Genomic DNA, 15,344 nt, shown 5'->3' on the forward strand with positions numbered 1-15,344 from the left:
TTACAAATACCATTGAGAACTCTCATTTTAATAGTATTAGTCTGACTGTCTTAAATATGTTCATTGTCTTTCACTGTATTGCATGGAGTTTGGTGGTCTAAGCCCACAGATGTTTGTCTGAATCTGTCAGTAAGGAATTGTTCAGCTCTATTTTTGAGCTAGATTGCAAATTTTCCTTGAAAAATGTGCACATTTTTCTTTGAAAGCGTGAAGTTTATTTTCTAATTTCTCTTGTCTGTTTCCAGATGAAATAGTATTTAAAGGTTATACAGCTGGCACTTCTGCAGAGGAACTACTCAGGATAGTTCGCTGTTTCAGATTCACTTCATGATTTCTTATATGGTTTTGGAATTTTTCTTGCGCTGTAACACCTGAATTTTGTCAGCCTTGAAAAAAATCAGCCTGTTTTTGTTGGATTGTTTTGGAAAAAATAATCTTTAAAAGAAAATACATCAGTCTGGTTTTGGTCTGTATTGTTATTTTTCTCAATTCTACTCATATGTTAACTTTTCTCAAAGATTTCTAAGTGTAAACTTCTTTTCTGTATGTTTTATTGTGATGAATAAACAGCAAGGTGTTTTCTTTTCCAGTAATTGTCTATTATTTGCATCCCTTTTTCTTATGAGAGCAGAAAAAAGGGATGTGACATGGGGGAGCAAGCTTGTGATAATGCTTCTGGAATGGTCTTTTCCTGCTATCTAGATCTTTTCCCCAGTTGAGTGGAAAGAGTTTGTCTGACTCAAGTGTTCAAAAATGCATGAATTCCTGTGGATTAATAAGTTGAAACTTCTGCCTGTTTTCATTAAGAAAAATTTCTGCATGTCATTCTGTTGTAGCTTGATGGTACAGAGAGAAGTGAAATAGTAGAGTTTTGCGAAGGAGATGCATCTTATGTTCTCTCTAAACCAGTATAACTTGTGGTGAACAAACTATTACAACCTTTGCACGGTTGTATTGTTTCATGCTGGAAGTGTTTCACATGTGGAGATCTGGATATTATTTATGGAGGTTTGGGCTGAAAGCTTATTGTGAGGCAGACAGAAAGATCAGCAATACCTTAGGTTATTTTTCTTGGCCAAGTCCTAGCTGTCCTGGGATTGTTTTCATGGGATACTTCTGTATTTACTGGGCTTTTAAAAGCATGAAAGAGTTGTTCCTTGATGTATATTTTAATTTTTCTGTGAATTCTAGGTTCCATAGTTTCAGTATTACAAGGAGCACTGAAAAACAGACTGGCCTGGGTGCAGCCAGTGTGTGCATGCTTTGCCCTGGTAGAAGAAAATAACCTCTCATGAGAAAAATAAGTTACCCAATAAAAATATTGTTTTGCAGATGTAACTTTTACAGCAGGGTCTTCTGCCAGCACAGTTGTGTTGTTTAGGGATTGTTTTCTTTCCATCCTTTGCCAGCAAAACGGTGGCAATGAAGGTTTGGTTTTAAGCCCTTTTAAAATGTGGGTGGGGAGGGTGAGGGGAGAAAATAATCATCCTTCAGCCTAATACAGTTTGGTATTGTATATGCAGCTATGTATTTTCTTTTCATGTTGTTACTCTGGCTTCAACAGACTTACTCACTCTCTTGAGGAAAAATTGCTTAATGAAGAATTCACGGGAAAAGTAATGCTGAAAAATTTGAGGCTGAATTTTTTGGAGTCCTGTGATCCATGTGCCATGGACCAAACTTGGCATGGATTATTTTAAACCACATGAGTAGTCCTACCATAAAAATGTTGGTGTCAACACCATCAACATGGTGTCAACATTTCAAGCCACAAAAGTTTTGTTGTTTGCTTCTTACTTAAACACACATTAAGAAACAAACCTACTCTTTGCTAATTTTTTTCAGGCATTTTCTTCATGGAAGTCCAAAACTTTGTAGCATGCATGAATTTTGTTGTACCAGTGTTTTTGGGGAATGGGAGTACAGTGCTTTTCCAGAAGAACCTGGGTTTTGGAGGAAGTGTATTTTTAGCCAGAGTATATTATCTGGGTAATAGATGTAGAAGAGCACAGTTTATGGAGGGGAGTGTGCCTGTGGGGTGGAACTTTTAACTCATTTTGTTGTGGGATGTTAGTAGCTGTCAGTCAGGGATTAGTACTTGAAGTAATTTGAACAATTAAAAAAACTATTAAAAGCTGTTATTTTCAAACACTGAATAATGTTAATAGAAGAGGGTTCTCTTAAACTTGCAGTGCTGTATTCTGGAAACTTATGGTAGGTCATAGTGATTGAGTTTTCCATGAGTGCCATCACTCTTGTTTTAACTCAGGCTTAATATTGTGGAATACTAATATTACTCTGCTTTACATAAGGCTCCAAATGTCTACTTGTTACCTACTGTAAATATTAAAAGGTCCTCTTGGACTTCTGTAATTTATTTTTCTTATTGAGTAAGCTGAAAATGGTGTCAGATGTTCGTACTGCTTTTTCATGTCCATTTTGATGAATCTATTTATTACTTCTGTAATGAGTAGTACACATGGTTGGTTAGCCAAGTTATTGAACTTCATCAACCTTGGCTGAAATTCACAATGCATGTGAAACTTGTTGTAACGTGTAAGAAATTACATCTGGGCTAAAAGGTTCAATAATGATTACTACTTGTAATGGAATCTCTTCACAAAGGATGGGATTGAGCTATATGCCTGTGTTGCACTTTCTGGTAGTGCTGTTACAGGGGAATAACATATTAGTAGAAGAGGAGCCTTCATATGTGGTGCTTACTTTTTTGTCTGTTATCTAAGTGTTAAAAAGACTTTTCAATGGGCTGCTACATAACTTAATTGCTTTTCTGTCTTTTGAATCTCACAAAAGTTTTTCTCATTATTTTACACATATTTCATAGTCCAGAGATGAAAAGACCTTTTGCATGATTCAGTCTATCTTGCTGCAACACAGACCTTACTCTGCATCATCTTGTGTCTTCATGTTTTGAAAGCTAATGGTGCTGCAGGGGTTGTGCATTTGTATTTTCATGGAATGCTTGTTAGATGGTAGGGACAGAGGAGGTTGGTAAATGTATTATTTGTACATCTAAACTCAAGTTCATAAAACTTGTGGGGCATTTTCCTCTTGTGACGATTAGTCAAAAAACTGCCTTTGTGCAAAAATTCACGTTTTGCTTAAGTTTGTGAGGAGGATCTATATTCTCTTCTAACACAACAAAATTGAAGAAAACAATATTATATTGTGTATTCAGAGATCCAGGGACTGTGAGAGGCTCTGGTTGTGTTCCTCTTCTGCCATTGGGAAGCATGAGCAGCATTTTTTGCTTTTATACATTTGGACATCGCAGACATTAACTATGTTACTTAAGATTTTGAGAAATGTGTGATATTTTACTTCTGGAGCAACATATGGCTGCAGTTCGGCTGTAAACCTAAGTTTACAGGTTATGCCCGTGTCCATATTGCAATTTAAAGTGGGAGTTGGATTGTTCTGTCACACGATAAAAAAAAAAAAAAAAACTCCTCTGAAAGCTATTCTAATTCTTTAGCAGAAGGAATAATTAAGATATATTAAGAGCAGGAAATATGGCGAGTAGAAATGTGTAAAGAAAGCTTTTCTAAAAAGTGCTGTATTTGTTTGGGTCCGTGTCCAGCTGTGAGCAGTTGCTGAGGGGTATAAATCTTGTTGAAGGATTTTTAACTCTGAAGATAAATTTGGACTATTTTGTGCCTTACTAAGATAGGCAATGAAGAGTACATAAAAATGTGCATGACCTACTTGGCAGCACACTTTTGGCATCCTGAGTGAATGAAGATTGTGATCTGTGAGAAGATATCTTACTGTCTCTGTTCCTGAATCTAATCTGTGGTCAAAGGAATAGAGACCTGGACTTCCTGATCCTGTTCTTTGTATTTGGTACTTTAAACACTTGTCTCTTGCAAAACAAAAATTTATTTATCTAGAATGTAAGGCAGAGATATGCTTCATAATGGTATATGATATAATTTGATGAATAAATACCACTTACTAGACTTTATACACACAAACTAAGATCTGGTCATTTAACTGGAGGACATGACATGGACAAGGCAGACTGAATGAGATCAGGAATTTTACAGCCTGATTTCTGAGTGATCTTGAACTATTCAATACTAGATTCTGACTATCAGTAGAATTAATGCTTTTTACCTAATTCACAGTAATGTTGCAAACTGTGACTCGAGTTTAGGGTACAGTATTGTCACAAAACCAGTAGGTTTTAGAAAATGTTTAGTGTGCTTGTTCAGCTGGCAGATTTTCCTATTTTACAGATGTAAAGTTTTGTAGGCATATGTATTTTTGGATTTAATGTCTCCTTCCCCAAACTGGCGAGGTCTAACTTGGTATAGAACGTGAAGCTGTAAGCAGTCATTTGCTTTAGAAGATTGGTGTCATTGAGCTCTTGGCGGGTTGCTGGTTTACAGCTGTTAGGAGGTAGACCTTAAATGTCATCTAAAAAACATATAAATTAGTTTTGGTGTGAGAAGATGCATGATATGTTTTCATGCCCTTCTTGAAAGTGCAGCAAAGAGGTCTTTGATTTTTTTTTTTTTTTTTTTTTTTTGCCCATGGCCTTACATTATACTTTAACGACTTCTAATTCTTGCTTGTTTTCCATTCTCCCTGCTTTTGTGTATAGATGCTTTTTGTTAATACTGTTCTTATTCTTCATCTTTTGTTTCAGAACTCCATCTCCTGCCTTACTTTGTATGTCGGAACCACATGATGGATCATTTGAGTTACATAACAGCTTCCCATCTCCCTCTTTCCTTCGTAGTTTAAAGTACGCCCAAAAGGTTTGCCAGTTTTGAACCTTGGGAGGTTGGTACCCATCCTGAATACCATCTAATCCAGAAAAACTAGAATTTAAGGAGGTAACCCAGGACTGTATAAATTCCCAAACCTCCGTGTCTTGTTATCTTGCCCTTTGCTAGCTGTCTCTTATCTGCTGTTTTTATTTGCTTGTGCTAGAAAGAACAATGAACTACATCTTCCCTGTATTGAGTTCCTTTCACGGGATCCTGAAATGACTCTTGTATTAAAATCTTCCTCTGCTGCCTAACTAAAAAATTGTCTTATCTCATGTTGCCCAAAGGCAGAGGTGGGTAGTGACTGCCAGAAATCAAGTAGTGTTCTTTTAATTTTCAGTTTGCTTGTCTGTTCCTTTCCCCCATGACACAAACTGTGAGCTCTTTAGAACACGATGTGTGTTTGACTCTCTAAGACATCTTTTTTTGTAACCTAAATTGTGAGCTATTTAGCACAGAACCTTGTTTTATTATTTATCTGTAAAATGCTTAGTATACATTTTAAATCCTTTGCTGTTTGTATAACTGATATAAATAAATATTGAGTTTGTTTGTTTTAAGAAAAAATTTGATCTGATTTATGTTGTAGTACTTTCTTGGTATCTTTACATAACTGAGTATTTCTTATGAAATAAGGATTAAGACTTGGAGGATCTCGCACTTTAGCTGACAGCACAGTATGTCTCTTAATTATTCTGCCTTGGATGAGGTATTCTGCCTTAATAAATTTACTTTTTTATTAACATTGCACTGTTGTACTTGCCAAAAGGAGATTCAAAACAGGCAACTAATTTTTTTGTTATGTTTAATTAGGGCTCAGCTCAGCAGTACAGAAACCTGTGATACTGTTGGCTTACAGAAGAACAGAAGTGTACTTGAAAAGAAACTAGACAACTGGCTTTTTTTCTCCAATTTTGCTTTGGTGGGAAAAGCTGTTGTGTTGCCTAAAGGTACTGCTGATGCAAAGAGCAGCTTTAGAGAAGGAGAGCCAACCCCATTTCTCTGAACTAGGAACTTTTTTTTAAAATTATATGATTAAAAAAAAAGCCTGAGAGAGGCAGTCGAAGATAAATTTTAAATTCTCTGGGCTTGTTTTCCAGTCACTTGAATAAGCTTGTCTAAGAAGGTATGTTAAAAATAGCAACAATAAGGGGGGGGAAAAGCCCCAAAGTTTTGTGGATGAGTTGGAAAAAAACCATATGCCCCTCAAAACAGCTTTTAAAACCTAGTTGATACTGAATATCTGATCAGACTTTATAAACCCAGTTATGAATGCTCTTAATGCTGGCACTTTTCCAGAATACAAACCCTTCGAGGGTGTGTGGATTAGCTAGAAACTGGAGTCTCTTTATCATTAGCCTTTGGTACTTGCTACTGATGTTAGGTAAATCCTTAATGATTTTTGTGTGTGTGTGTGTGACTGTTAAGTTTTGTTGCCACTCCTTCTTTTTAGCTTGTCTCCCCTTTTGCTGTAAAATAGAGATGAAGCTACAGTATCATGCACAAAAATGTTGTTATTTATTTCCTTAACAATGTATTCAAGTAATGGTACTTATAAATAGACTGGCTTTATTTAAACAAATAAACAAAAAAAATGGTCACTTATCCTGTAGTGACTAAACATTCAGGAATGATTACTTACTGGAAAATAGTGTGCCCTAAATGTCACACCAACTTTGACTACTCAGATCTGATCTAGATTTCATTGAGATGTTGACTTACATTGTGGGCAGATTTATTGTTTTCGGCTACTCTAGATTTCAGTTATGTGTTTATTCTGGAAGTGTTTATTTTGCAATAAAAATAGAAGTAGTGTATTAATATAACTGTAGCCTAACAAGATATTTTTATCCCTTATGAATATAAACATATATAATTCTGAATACAGTAATTTAGTTTTTTACTAAAATTAGGAATATGAATTACACTAAAATGAGTTCTGCTCATTTTGAGACAAAGTTTGTAGTTCAGGTTTCTTTTAAAACGTATACAACTTTGTGTTTGACTTGGTAATAATACATGTAGAGGCACTTTCAGGTGGAAAGGTTATTTTTGTCTAGAAAATATGAAGCTGTATGCTGAGTTGCTGCATATTCAGATGCCTATCTTCCTCTGTGATATGTTGTCTGTTACAAGGGAAAAATGATATGCAAACAGAAAAATAAACTTTCTAATAAATTCTCCTTAGACATAAAATTGTAAAGCCAAATGTTAAATTCTGATATATTTTTAAAAATACAATAATTGTTTTGTGTTAGGAAAACTGGCTGACTTGCTTGCAATAAACCACGCTGTCATTTTTAAAGACAATCAAAAGAAAACATGGATTTATTCTATGCTTGAAGAAACACAGAATAAAAAGTTCAAACAGAGTAATCTTCAGTTGCAGATGTGATGCTAAGATATGACTAGTGTTAATTTCTGCAAATTATTATAGTATTGGTAAAATGCCACTCTGACACTGTCCATTGGACTGATACAATATATTTAAAAAATTCAGGAAAAATTGTTTGGGATTTGTTAGGAGCATGATCCTGTCATTTAATAGATGAAGAAAAGCAAGATGAAACATGAAAGCTGAGACTGCCCTCCCCCCCCCCCCCCCCCCAGGAGTGTATATTGTTTAAACAGAGCTTTGGGATTAGCTGAAATGGAAGATGCGTGTCTGAATCCTCTTTGACTGGGATTTTTGGCTGCTGATGTACGTCTAATGCAAGGGGTAGATATGAAAGATAAAACTGAGATTTCACTGAAAATTCAGTTCTTATCTCTTGATTCTCCTTCTCTTCCCTTCACTGTAATCCCTGGCCACTGTTCATCTATTCAGGCACCTAACAGGACTTGGTTTTCATTACATGACCTAGCAACTAAAAAACCAAAAAATCTTGATTGGGATGATCTGTGCAGTTTAGTATAAATTTCAGTTTTGGTTCTATATCCCCTAATGTTTTAATAAAGCTTCTTTAAGAACATCTAACTTATTTCAAAACCACAGTTTTTCACAGTAGTCATCCCCATGTATATTGGGGACAGACTTTTAATGGTTGGTGGGAATTGCCTTTACACAATTAAAACATCTTATCATGGGGCATAAGTAGCTTGGCTCTGTGTTTAATGTGCTGCATCTTACAAGAGGGTTCATTCCCCTGACTGTTATTGCAATATTTATATTGCATAGTAGCACCTCTACAACATAAAGGATAGGAAATGTGGGCTTGAATCTGCTGCTAGGCTGTGCCTTTTGGATAGCTGAGAATTGTCTGTGTTTGGTTTTAACAGAGGTGAAAGGACTGAAGTCCAAGCTTTGTTCATGTCTTGTGTAATTGCATTTTAAAGTGAGGTGGTGGGGTTCTTTGGACAGTACAAACTAGATACCAGATCTGACCGCAACTTTGTGGCTCCTCACACAGCATCTTTGTAATGTATGTGCCTGACGTAGTCACTGTTCTGTATTTTTGCTTGCTTGCAGCGTCTTCACTTATGAATTTAGCTTTCTTTGACTCAAATAATGCATTTTTAATTTTTTACAGGAATAATGAGTCACAGATTTTATAATCCCATCAATTTACAGATGTGTTTTCATACTTGTTTAATGTTGTGATCCCTTCAGATGAAACAAAATATTTTGAGTTTTGTCAGTGACAGTGGCAATGCACTTACTGTTAAGAATAACTTTGCCTTGCCCAGAGCAGTATATTGCAAAGAAGTGTAATGTGTAATGAGTGCATATTTTTAAGTTGGTTAGATGGAAAACAGAACCAATGCATTAGTCATCCTGTTTCGTTTTGGTTGGCTTTTTCTGTGGGTCATGGCTCCAAGAAAAACACATTTGTTCAATTTACACACAAAGGGAGAAGCAGGATGCATCTTTCATATAACATCTAACTTTTCAATGAAAATATCAGTATGTGTCATTACCATGTGCCTGCAAACATACAGAAACAAGGGCAGCATTGGTATTTTCATGTGAATTGTGTATTTTAAATTTAGTCTCTTTAAAATATCTTGATGCTTTATTTGCTAGAAAACTTGCATTTGGAGCAATTTGAATAAAACAACCAAGATTTTATCGGAAATATCTGTATTGAAGCGGAGTGATTGTGGCCAAGCAATCCTGATACAGAATGCATGGTGCTTTTTGAGCTCTGAAAAGTATGAATTTGTCAATGATGTGGTGTTTTGCACATGGCTGCCATCACTCTATGTGAAAGATCTGATGGATGTTGTCCCTTTAAACCACCAGCACAGGCAACAGCGATCTTAATTGCAGAAGATTCTTCCCTAAATCACCCGTCATTGTTGCGGTATTTCAACCTGAAAATAAGCTTATGTAACTCAAAGTTCTTCATCACTTTCTTCAGCACATTTGAGTCTGCTTTACTCCTTTTCTGAGGAAGTGTTAAATAAGATAATCTGATTCACTGTCACTGGTGTTTAGGTCTTCCAAGTTGAAATAAATGTAGTGATGTCTAGGAGACAAGTCTCTTTTCTATTTATATGTAGTTCTCTTGGGTACCAAAAATCAAAACATACCTAGTCTGTGAGATGCAGCAGTTGGGATGAGAGTCTATTTTGGATTATAAAGATCATTTGTTGCAAGTTCTTGAGTGTTTAACCCTTTCACAACTCTCCTCTGTAGTAAAACTGGACTTAATCTACATGAAATGCAATTTACATGTTGTATTTAAAAAAGAAGTGTTAGTATTGTATATTGTGTCAGGGTTCTGCTCTTAAGGTTTTTCTCATTTCCTTCCTTTTTAGCTAAAATTCAAGTTTACCCTTGATCCAGGGAAATACAGTTTTGTTTTCAAAGGAAAGGGCATTTGAAGGGAGCAACATCTTCTACCTGGAAAAAATATTTTTGTGATGCTTTTATTATTTCTGCATTAAAAAAAAAATCAAGTTGATTTGGATGATGATCAGATGTTGCAGATGAACTTTCTGATGGTTGAGTAAAAAAAATTGAACCTTATTGGAATGTTAAGGGTTTAAAAACATACTGGCCTCTTCCTGATGGCATGAAACTGCCAAGACTGGTGGTTCTGTGCATGCTATAGGTTTTCTAGGTAAGGTGTTGGATTTGTATTGCAGAAACACTGGCCAAACAGTGAGAATATTTTTCTTCTCTCAGAGATCTTAAACCAAAGTAAAATGGAAGTGCTACATATTGGCCTATGCTTAGTTCAAGAGGAAGTGTCTGAGAAGTTTATTATTTTTTTTCTGGAAAGAACTCAAACCAAGACAATAGCATCCTTCTTTTTACATTCTCCTTTGGGTTGCTTCTGCCTGAAGGAAGGAGTTCTCTTAACCTGTGTTTTGTACACTACCAGAGTTTAAATGTGAACTCCTGAACTAGTGGCTGTACAGCCCTGAGTGAAAGAGGCCAGAAAGTATTTTTTCTTTTACGTTCAGTGCCAAGAATGTTTTAATTAAAGTTTCATTTTTTCTGGATTGCAGAATTAATTTAAAAAGCTGTTGCTTTTATGTTATGAAGGTTATATAAAATTACTGATCCTTCCCAAGAACCACCAAACTGTACAAATAAAAAACTTCCTATTCACTGGAAGTTGGATTTTTACTAGCAATATGATAATACCATATATGGAAAAGAAATTGCTCTTCCAGCTTCTAGTTTATCAAAGAATGATTTTGTAGAAGTCTCTTACCCATTTTATATTGAAAGAAAATATAAATATTTCCAAAAAACCCCAGATGTATTCTGAAAATTAACTCACTTCACTCTGCAAATGGGGCATCTGTCTCTCTGTAAGAATAGACATTTGCTGCAATAGACATTTGCTGCAATTCAGAAAGCAGCTTGGAAGTTTGAGAACAATGTATTGGGGAAAAAGAAACCTTAACACAGCTGTGAAAGTAATACACACTTAGTGATACAATACGGTCGTGCTTGCAAAATCTGAGTTAGTTTCTGCTGTCTACAGTCCATAAGTAATCCCATCAGTGTATGAAAGGCCAGAAATACGTAACACAAGCAGACTAATACTTTTCACTTCCAATTCCACAGAGCACTTTTGTTCACTTACTTGTTCTTGCTATGTTTGCTGTAGTGGAAAGGAAGAAGGTTTGCTTCTGGACTCCCTTTTAGTTTACATTCAAACTGCCTGTGAAAGGGCTCAAGAAAGGCTGGACTCATGACAGCTTTAAGTCATTACTCAAGCACATGTGAAGATGTTTTAGAATCTCAGGGCCTCCGGAGCTCTTCTGTCAGTGGAGAGAAAGGAAGAAATGATTCTGAAGAAACTAAATGTGAACAAACCCTGTAGGCTTTTACATTGAGGACTAAGCTGTAACAAAGAAAGATAGCATCACTGTGTTTCAAATGTGTTGTAAATGACAGATCCAAGGTATCCTGGAGAGTTTGGGAGAAGGTAGAGAAGCTGAAGAAAACTTGCTATTGTCTGATATGTTTTTGAATTTCTTCTCATGTATTCAAACTTTCTTATATTTGAAATAAAGGAATGTTTTAAAACATGTAAATGCTTGATGCAAATTCTTTACAAAATGTTCCCCAATGGTAAACGGACTGTATGCTGTCTACTTTATTTAAACAAGAAATTCCTGAATTACTTTTCCACTTGGTGAATCCCTTTCTCTGTTTTATAGAGGAGGTTGCACTGTTTGACAGAGCCATATACTCATCTGGTGTATGTTGACACAGTGTGGTTGTCATTAATTGAGCGATACTAACTGCTCGTTAATTGAGATGGTTAGCTGAAAATCTGTCCCAAAATTCAGTGATAGTAGTTGAATGCAGATAGACAAGAATGTGAAAGTGTTGAATTGAACAGTCATCATAGAAGATGAAGAAGGAAACTGAGGGCTAATTTCTGAGTCTTTATGAAAAGCATGCTGTAAGTAAAGGGCTGATGGGTTTTAAATGTCTGTATCAAATCCCAAGCACTTGTACAGCTCTTGTTAGTTTTGGTACCAGTCCTTTAGGTTAGCTGCTGATGTAGAGAGCTGTGCCACAATGTTTATCCTCATGTATGTCTTATTCTTAAACAGGATTTTCACTTTTGGGTGTCAGATTAGAGCTCACCCAGCTAGAGCAACAGCAGCAAGAGTAGTTGGTCTCAGGACAGTCTTGTCTCTTGAGATTTCCAGGGCAATCACTTGAAATTTATTTTAGTTTTATAAAGCATTAACTCAACATTGTATTGTATAGATTATTTAAATATACTATGATTGCTTTTCCAAAGTATACATTATTTAAGTGTGTTGTTTTGTCAACATTTGGAGGAAGTATCTATCTTATTCTTTGTCCTTGACACTCAAGTAGATTATCCTATGGTGTTTTTCTAATGTAGTTGTTCCTACTTTAAAAAAACCACAACTAGTATATAACGTGTGATTTTCCTATAAGATGATATTCAAGTTATGCAGCTTTGAGCTGCCTACTTTGAAATCTGAAAACTGAAGCACAGAACAATAATACATTGAGCATGGGCACAGTTTCCTTCAGCCATGTGCACCCTTTGCCAGCCATTGCAGCTAGGCAGAATATAAATGGCAGTAGTTCTTGTTGGCAGAAGGCTCTGCTGTCTGTTTTACCTTGGTTAAATAGCTCTGCTGCTGCAATACCCTAGCACTGTGGTAGGAGGAAGATTCACTACCGGAGGATATGATTTGTTTCCTTGGAAGGAAATTAGTATCACTGCTGTTAATGTTCCTTTGTTGTGAAAGGGCTGTGTCACTGTAAGAGAGCACGTTGGTGGCTGCAGTCTCAGATTAAGTGAAGTTTTAAAGAAATTTTTGTTTTTTTTAAGTCCACAGAGTTGCTCTTGAGGGTAGAATTAAGGTTGCTCTGGTTTCTTAATTATGTGTGTCCTTAACATAGTTATTTAGATTTCTCTTTATATTTAACCTTACTGTGATTTTTTTTTTTTTTTTTAAGGTTTTACGGTTTGGGTGTTTATGGTCTTTGTGGTATAACTTTGGTGTATGAAAGCACATTCAATGTGGGTTTTGATTCAATGTATTTTTTTACAGATAGGCAAGGTTTTGCTTTACAGAGTTTAAATAGTTTTGTACTTGAAATACTCAATCCCTGTGTTAGGCTGAGGTTTTAAAATTTACTCTATATTAAAAACATGGCTATGTTTTGCTGAAAAACAAATGTAGTTGGCAAACTTAGTTTAACACAGTGAATCTGTTAAAAATGTTTTCCACCCTGCTAGAAGCTTTCCCCACCTGTTTAAGCTATGTGACACTGAGGGAGGAAAGAAGCATTAGTTTTTGCAGAAGAAACAAAGAGCTAAAGCTGAACAAGGGCTGGAATATTGAGCGGCTTCCAAACTCCTACTTCAGGTGTTTTAGAAGTTGCATTCTTCTAAGCTCCTGCATAGCCGTTTCTTAAAGTGTGAAGGTACTTGTACTGCTTAATGAGGATTTTCAGGTCCATGAAGATTTATTTTAAGGATATATATAAAAAAGCTTCAGTGAGAGTGAGCAAGTTGGTAGGTAGATCATACCTAAACCCCAGTGAGCTCTATGAAGATGACATTGTGTTACCTCTTCTTCTTGTTATATTTCATCTGGTAGATGGTCTGAAAAGGTGTCTTACAAATTACGCTCCATGCAAAGTGATAGAAAGATCAATTAGTAATAGTTACATACAATCCTTACCTATAGCCAGTAATTCAGTAGTTGAATTGGAACCTTTATGTGGCTTGGGGTACCTGGATTTGTTTTTCTCCTTTTGCATAAATCTAGCTGTCCTAAATACAGTGCAGGAGCATTCATGAATGAGTTAGTGATTTAAAATATGTCTGATGGGGAGACACATCTGCACTTGACCTGTGGCAGTATTTTGAATGGAAGGATGGACTGCTGCTTAAATTTCCTCTGAAAAGAGGGGTTTTTTTAAGCATGTAATTTCATGGAAAGATCCAGAACATGTCTGGCTAAGGGCAAAGAATCATCCTTTTGTAGCCCAGAAAGGAGGGAGTATGTCCTCAAGAGAAGTGTTTAACTCTGATCTCCAAGTTTGCAGGAAAAACCAAGGTGCTATTAAAATTAACTAAATTTGCAGCATATAATTTACTTGGTTAAATTTTAATCTTTCTCAGTTTAGTTTATAATGAGAATTAAGTTAACTGTAACAGAGAATGGCATGAAATTTGTTATTTTGCACAGTGTTACATGAGTTAGAGCTAGCAAAACATCATCACACTTAGCTAATTAAACTGGCTGTCACCTGTAGATCTTTGTATAACAGTAGAAAAACTGTATTCCCAGGCATTCCAACTAGGTTTTAATAATACGGTAAGTTGGTCAAAATAAGTGTATTTTTTGTGCAAAACAAGAAACATACAGCTAGCTAATAGTACTCTGGTTAAAGTCTTATGTTAGTTACATGAAAAATTATGGTTAAATACGCTTAAAGTAGAATTAGGAACAGGGGAAATCTTTGCATACTCTGTAGCCGAATTCATGTGCGTGCAATGAATTACCCAGGTAATTAAAGTTGCTTGGTACAATGAATGGCTTTAAAAGAAATAGAGGAAAATTGCTTGGACTTAAATACTGTAAGTATGTAATTGCAGAATATGGTATAAATTTGTCTTGGTGTCTGTTGTTTCTATAATGTAAGTTATGTCTTGTGCTGTAACTGAATTTTGTTGCTCCAGGGTGTTTTGGAAGTGAGACAGCCCATCTTAATAGGCTTTTTGGTAAACAATTTTTAAAAGGAAAACATGAACATGCTTTAAATGTCATAAAGCTAAAACAAATACCTCTTCTCTTTGACTTCTTCACATACTCAAATTGCTGGGCATTTCAGTTTGAGCCTTCATTTTCTAGTTTAAGCTTGTCTAATTGGAACTCATTAAGTCACGTTATGCCTCTTTCTGCTAGATGAAAATTTCTGTCATTGTTACAGTTCTGCATGGAGATGGGAACCCTGTGATACTATTGAATACATCACAAATTTGTAGTAGCTCACCCTTAATAGAAACCCAGTTTCTGGCTCAGCTCTCTGCACTTTATGGGCATTCTGCACGCCCAAGAACTCATCATCTCCGGGTGTAAATTCTCACAGATTTTTTCCTCTTAAATGAAGTTTACCTTGGACCAACTTCTGCAACTTTTTATTAATGAATTGAACAATGAAACAGTACACTTACAAAGCTTGCAGATGATGTCAAGTTGGAAAGAGTTACAGCTCTTGGTGGACAGTTTCATAATTTTAACTGATCTCATTAAATTGCACTGTAGTCCCAAATTAATAGACTGAAATTAATCTGAAATCTGAAGTCTCCTTTTAGGAGAAATAAAGTGCCCCGATTCAGAATGGGGAAGAAATTATTAACAGTATTGCAAAAAAAGGTTGTGTACGGTCGTTTAGAGATTCACTTTGAAACTTTGTTCTATGGATGAAAGAAAAAACCTGGGGATCTGTATTCATGCTGCACTTGATAATTGCAGCAAAGTGTGAACTGGCTGTCCACTTGTTTCAGATTTAGAAAGAATGTGCTTGCAGATTAAATCATATCAGTGATTTATGCAAAAGAGAATTTTTTATGGATT

At 35.7% G+C, this 15,344-nt stretch overlaps 1 protein-coding gene across 2 annotated transcripts in view; it reads left to right on the forward strand.

Annotated features, from left to right (window-relative positions):
* WWOX (WW domain containing oxidoreductase) overlaps positions 1-15,344 on the forward strand; it is a 531,587-nt gene that overhangs the window by 12,086 nt on the left and 504,157 nt on the right. The gene's annotated exons all lie outside the window — the stretch shown is intronic.

This window comes from Strix uralensis, chromosome 12, assembly GCF_047716275.1.
Source record: "Strix uralensis isolate ZFMK-TIS-50842 chromosome 12, bStrUra1, whole genome shotgun sequence".
Lineage (NCBI taxonomy): Eukaryota > Metazoa > Chordata > Aves > Strigiformes > Strigidae > Strix > Strix uralensis.